Genomic DNA, 7,321 nt, shown 5'->3' on the forward strand with positions numbered 1-7,321 from the left:
ATTCATTTTAGCCCCTTCTTACCCATAGCCTCACATATCCAAAATTGCCTCGGCATGTGTCATGGTCTTTTATGGTTGGAATGCATATGTACGGTTGTAGAGATCATTTTCATATTAGATTGCAGGCATGTTCTTATAGGTCGTAGTTAGGTGAGAGTCATTACAAAATTACTTCTTTCTATCTTTTACATATATTCACCTGTTCTTATGTGTGATATGAGCGACCCGTGAGAGTCCATAATGATAAGTCTCTATAGTTGACGGTTCAGCAGTTTTTAACGACTACATAACTCGTTTGCATGATTCATATTGCTAATTGATTGTTAGTTTTAGCATTAAACTGGTTTAGGCTTTACCGTTTGCATTTCGCTCTGAGGAAGAAATCGTTCCACTAGGTCCTAGGATCGAGTCTAGTTCTTGTTTGGGGACAAGCAAGGGTTTGGTTTGGGGAAGTTTGATGCGTGTCTAAAATATGATGTTTTACACCCTCTTTTACACGCATTTCAGAGCTCAAATGTGTAGTTTATGCTTCTATTTTCCCTATTACCGTCTACTTTTGTGTTTTTGTGTAATATTGCAGAAATGGGAAGAATGCAGCAGAAAATGAGCCGAATCCGTCCCCGAGTACTAGGCATAGGACCTGACGTGAAGAAAAGACTCGGAAAGCGAACTTGGTGCGCGTATCAAGGCCTGAAAGATAGACTTGCGAGAGTTTCAGAAGCGGACTACCAGCTAACTTGGTCTATAGACTGACCTATATGGTCTATAGACTGTCAGAATGCTGAACAGATTACTGCAGGAAGAGCAGTCAGTCTATCGACCGAGGTCTATAGTCAATCGACCGCACCACGAGACTGACGCGCAAATAAAAAGACGGGAGTTAGAAGCCCAATTGTAATTAGGTTTTAGGAATAAGAGTTACGTGACATTCCTATATAACGTAACCCCTTCCTACTCTTTTATGAATTCATTCAGATTGATTCAGATTTACATACCTAGTTTACAGTTTGCATTAATTCTAAATAAAGTTCTTCTTTTGCATTCGGATTCGCTTTTTCTTGCCTTCTTTATTTCTGGTAATTCTTGCTCTAAGTTCTATTCCTTCTTTATAGATTAGAATTGACTAGTTAGAATCCCTAAGCCTTAATCCTTCCTTTATGCGATTTTATTGTTCATTTAATTTAGTTATGAATCCTGTTGTTTTCATCTTTATTTTTGTTTCTGTTATTATTTCCAGTATGAGTAGCTAAACCCTTCGTGCTAAGATGTAGGGGATCTGTAGGTTAGACGGTTTCGACAATAGGTAAACTGTTATCGGGCTCTGGTCGATCGACTGACTTAATTGGTCGATTGACTGGGTCTATAAGTCGATCGACCGCCCTGCATGGTTGATCGACTGCCACGTGTTAGATTAGCTTCGACTTAATTAATTTAATTGCTATTTTTTACGAATCGAGTGCACGCGACTAGTTGAATGCTTAGGAATTGACCGACCCGATAGATCGAAAGATAGGGGAGGGAAATAGACTACTTAATTAAGACGACTAAATTAATAAGATCGAGAGATAAATTAATTTAGGCTTTAAGTATCATTAATCAAGAACGAAAGTTAGTATTAGTGAGATTTAGGGACCCGTAGCTTAGGCCGAAAGGTTGCTACCTGTTAAATTGGACCGAGAGGACTTTTTATTTTCCCGTCTAACATGCTTAAATCAGTTTACTTAGAGTTACCGCCGTCAAAACTACAGTGAACCGACCATCATAGCAGCCTTTTAGCATTTGATTTCATCCATTTTCTTTAATAATCACTCATTTATTTGTTTTAGTTTAATTTTAATTTGATTGCCTTTAGTTATAGAACTGTTCAAATCAAACCCCCTCACAACTGTACTTTAGACTAAAATTAGACAACTATTAATTGCATCGCCTCTCTCTGGTTCAACCCTGACTGCCACTAGCTATAGTAGTAGTTAGGTTTTACAAATTTATCTTTGATACTCTACGATGGTATCAACTGTGCACATGATCTGACATTAGTTCCAGAAGGTTCCAGAAGCTTCCAATGTACAACTAATTGACAGCTAATAGCTTTGACTTTTGTAACAACTTTTGACTAGTTAGTTACAAGATATTTTGTAGATATTTTAGAAAGTTTGTTCTATCTCTAAAATAATAAAACATACAAAAGCCCAAACACACTTTATCTCTCTAAAATATAGCAAACAAAATCGTTTTATCAAAATTTTTCAGCAACAAGCTTGTGCGATTTCTCGTAGATTTCAACGCAAATTGTTAACGCAAATCTGGTCCATAAACTCCTCAATTTGTAGTGATTGTTCGTAGATTTCATCAAAACAACATACAAAAACGTCAATTCAACTCATTTCGGAAGAAGATTTCGATTAATTTTCAGGTAATTTCATAATTTTGATCAAAATTGAGTATAGTCATATAATTCTGTCAATTTACTCATAAATTGATGATATAAGGTTCGAATTTGATCAAATTGAGCGATTACGTAAATATAACGTTCGAATTTGATCAATATTTTGAGCGATTTCCTTTTTCTCGCGATTTTGTACCACTTATTACATTGTTTTTGACGATTTTACAGCTCTAATTGCTATGGAGATTTTAGATATCACAATGATTGATGATAACAGTGCTATTTAATCAGGTATATCGTTTTTTGTGTAATTATTGTAAAATCTCATGTTTAAATTATTGTTTTCTGATTCAATTTGCATTTATCAAAATTTCTGCTCGATTTTGTATTTCAGTTTTTTTTTTTTTTGCAAGGTTTAGTTTATGAATTGAGTTTATTTTGTGAATTTAGGGCCTAATTGTGTGAATGTAAGAGTTGGTTGCTTGACTCTTGAAGATGATATTGTGATGATGTTGATAATGCTGCTAATGATTTTGTTAGGATGTTACAAGCAAAAGTAGATATTGAACGATTTTGCTCTTTTCCTTATTTTGTGGATCTCAGACCTTGTTCTGTGAATTTTAGAGCTTGTTTTGTGAAACTAAAAGATAATATTCTTAAACTTGGTCATCATAAGTGGTTAAAATCACCTTCTCTGCTCTTTTCCTTATTTTGTGAATCTCAGACATTTTTTTGTGAATCTTATAGCTTGTTTTGTGAACCTAGAAGATAATATTCTGAAACTTGCTTCTAAGTGGTTAAAATCAACTTCTATACTCTTTTCCTTATTTTGTGAATCTCAGACATTTTTTTGTGAATCTTAGAGCTTGTTTTGTGAACCTAGAAGATAATATTCTGAAACTTGCTTCTAAGTGTTAGAAATCACCTGTTTTGCTCTTTCTATTATTTTGTGAATCTTGTAGGCCTCGTTTTGTGAATTTTACAGATTCTTTTGTGATTTTTTTTTTTGTGAATCTTAGAGCTTGTTTTAGTTGTTGTTAACCTGATTTTTGTGAACCTTTTATCTTTTTAGGTGTTGATTCCAATGTCAACTCCAAGGCACAAGGTAGTGTCACACCTCGTGTCGGTTGTGGTGAAGGTTCCTGCTCTAATGTTGGTTCTGGTCAGGATGGTGAGGGTTCTAGTGTCTTAACAACCCCTACAGTTCAATCTACTTCCACGCCTACTACTTTGGCAACTTACACATCAGGTGGCAGTGAGCAATGAATAACTAGGATTGAAGAGAAGTTTACACCCAAGATTGGCAAAACTTTTCTAGACCTAGAGTTAGCGATGATGTTCTATACAGTTTATGTTATTGCTTGTGGGTTTGTAGCAAGGAAGTCTTCAACTAAGAGGTTTCGTGATGGTATTATTCGAACAAAAGTCATGTTTTGCCATCGTGAAGGTTTTAATAAGAGGAAAAGACGCCTTCCCTAAGCTGGTTTAATAACAGTCGTTGAAACTGGTTGAAAAACAAAAGTTGGTGCAAAATCAAAACCAGGTGCTAAAATCGGTGCGAACACGAATGGAGGTGCAGAAGAGGCTCAGAGTTCCAATAAGCAAACATTTACAAGGATAACCAAAATTAAAAGGTGGGGTTGTGAAGCGATGATCAAATTCAAGTTTCATGAAAACATGTACAAGATTGAACAATTCCGTGAGGGTCACAATCAGCCACTGACTTTGGTGAAAATTAAGGAATTTGAGAAACTTGCAGAAAATATAAACGAATATCATCAGCAATTGATTATCGCGAATTCCAGAGCGAATGTTGGGGCTAGTCTAACATACAACTTATTCAAGGAGCACGCATAGGGTTTCGAAAATGTAGGAGCTTCCCTTATGCAATTCAAGAATTTTCAACGGGATGTGAAATGTTTCATTAAGAGTAAGGATGGACACGTGTTCACCTCACGTTTAGAAACCCTCGGTAAAATGAGGGGGTTGGAATTTGCATATGAAACAGATTCTAACAAGGCTTTGACAAGGATTTTTTTAACGTATCCGAAATGGAGGAGATGTTACTCATTGTTTGGTGATGCACTTTCATTTGATCCAACCTATGAAACAAACAAATATAACATGATATTCACGCCTTTCACCGGCATTGACAATCATAAAAAGTCAATGACATTTGGATGCGCGCTTTTAGCACATGAAGATGATGATTAATTTATTTTGGTGTTTCAGCAATTTCTGAAAGCAATAGGTGGCAAAGAACCAAATTACATCATCATTGACCAAGACAAGGGAATAATAAATGCAGTTCCAGGTGTGTTTGATGACTCCTACTTTGTGAATCTAGTTATTTATTTGGTGAATCTAGGAACTTCACTCGTGAATGTAGTTATTTATTTTGTGTTGTGTAAATTTGGTTTAGCTTGATCAGGGTAGATTTCTTATTTTGTGAATCCTAGAGCTTATATTGTGAAACTAGAAGGTAATATTGTGAAACTTGGTTATAACTTGGTGATATGAAGTTTATTTGTTACCTATGTTGTGAATCCTGGACTTTGATTTGTGAAACTAGAAGGTGGTTTCGTGAAACTTGAACTTATGCAAGTTTAACTAGAAGGTGTTTTTTGGTGAATCTAGGGTCTTTATTCGTGAATCTAGGGACTATTTTTGTGTATTTTTGTTATTAAAAAGTGATCTTGACAATAATACATAATGTGATTTTGTCACTTGCAGCAATGTTCAAAAAGCAAGACATCGCTTTTTTATGTGGCACATTATGAAAAAAGTAACCGAAAAGGTTGGGAGCACAATTTGCAAAGACACCGAATTCTTAAGCCGTCTCAACAATGTCGTCTGGAGCAATGACATGGAGCCTGAAGAATTTGAAGAGAATTGGGCTAAAGTCATTAGCGACTTCTCCTTAGTAGGAAATAAATGGTTGACTGCCAAGTTTGACGAATGAGGCCAGTGGATACCCGCTTACTTCAGGAATGTGCCAATGGGCAACATTTTAAAAACCACACAAAGATCAGAGAGTGTGAATAGCTTCTTCAAGAGATTTGAAAATAAATATGGGACTCTTGTGGAATTTTGGATGAGATTTGAGAGTGTCATGGACCAACAAAGGCACACTCTTAAGCTTCTTGAGGCAGAGAGCGACAATTCAATGCCTGAGACCCTATTCGGGTCAAAGTGGGAGGCCCATACAGTGAAGGTCTATACACATAAAATGTTCTATGAATTCCAAGAGTAGGTTAAGTTTTTGGTAAATGCGTGTAGTGTTTGTGGATACACCCCCACCAGATCCAGTAACTAACTTTGAAGTTTCAATGGTTGAGGACGCAAAAAAGCGAAAGAGATATGCTATTGAGTACAATAGGACAACAATGGATGTAAGTTATACTTGTAAACTGTTTGAAAGGACGGGTATTTTATGCAATCACATCATTTGGATTTGCTCCGAAAAGTTTACGGAAATACCTAAGAAATACATCTTGCGTAGGTGGAGTAAGAATGCACTCAAAAACTTGAATGGAAACCTTCTGGAAAACTATGATCCTGTTGGTAATACGAAATTTGGAATGCCTCGTGTGTGGTCTGAGATTTACACAACTCTTAGTATCCTAAAAAGAAAAGAAGAGGCGGATCTCAGAGAATTTGCAAAGATAATCAGAGAATTCCGAGATAAGTATGAGCCAAACCCAAAGCCTTTGACCAAAGAGCAACAATTGGAGGTCTTTCTCAACTGCAAGGCTCCAAAAGAAGTCAAGATCATACCACCTAAGGTCTTTAAGAATAAAGGTAGTGGTAAAAGGTTGGTGAGCAGCAAAAATAAGGCAATCATGAAGGCAAAAAACCGAAAATTTTGTGTGCTAACTGTAAACGTATGTCACACCATGATAAAAGGAATTGTCCGAATCAATTTTGATGAGTCATAATTATATGCATATTTATGCCTCCCCTTAATTGCTTTTGATAAGATTTCGTGCTAGTTTATATCTTTTACATGCCTTTTATGTTAGAACGTTGATACTTTCGCCTTTTGATGTTTAATGCAGAAATGATGCATTTGAGGAGCAAAGGAATGAAATGGGCATCGCGGAGTGGGCATGGAGGAATACACGGAGCATGGCACGGGAATCAAGAAGAAGAAAGGAAGAGCTTCTTATTAGTAGTGCCTACTTTGAAGAGCTATATCTCGAGTTCTACAACTGATATACAAGTGATTCGAACTGGAGGTAAAAGCTTATCTTCTTAGCTTTTCAACGCAGTGAAATCTCTTGTTTCCGACAAGTAACGAACAAATGGCGGCCCTTTGAAGTTCAGTGCGTGAAGCAGGAACTTGTGTTCTCGATCAACTGCAGCCAGGCTCGATCAAGGAACTTGTGTACTCGATCAACTGCAGTCAGGCTCGATCGAGGAACCAACCTAATCAATTAAACTAATTAAAATATGCAATGTCGAGAGTTGGGGTCCTGAACTTTGGTGCCTCGATCAACTAGAGTTGGGCTCGATCGAGGAACTCGGTGACTCGATCGAGTACATTAGGGCTCGATCGAGGAACCACTTGGTTCTAGAATACCCGCAATTTTCCTTAAGTCGGTTATGTTTTTCTATAAATACCAAAACTCGTACCCTAGTTTATTTACATCTTATTTTCCATAGTTTAGCATAGCTACCTTAGAAAACTCTCTCAAATAGTTAGTTTAGTTTAATTATTATTCTTATTTCCGGATCTAGCTATTTACGGTATTGTTCTTAATCTTTCCTCGTTAATTATTAATTTAATTCATGCTATTAATTCTTTGTTCTTATTTATCGTCTTCAATTATGTCTTTCATTCAGATTATTATTGTTATTCTTTCTATTATGAGTAGTTAAATTCTTAATCTAGGGTGAAAGGGGATCTAGGTTGTTAGAAAAGGGGTTATTATG

The sequence above is a fragment of the Silene latifolia genome, chromosome 11 (assembly GCF_048544455.1).
Source record: "Silene latifolia isolate original U9 population chromosome 11, ASM4854445v1, whole genome shotgun sequence".
In the NCBI taxonomy this organism is placed as follows: Eukaryota; Viridiplantae; Streptophyta; class Magnoliopsida; order Caryophyllales; family Caryophyllaceae; genus Silene; species Silene latifolia.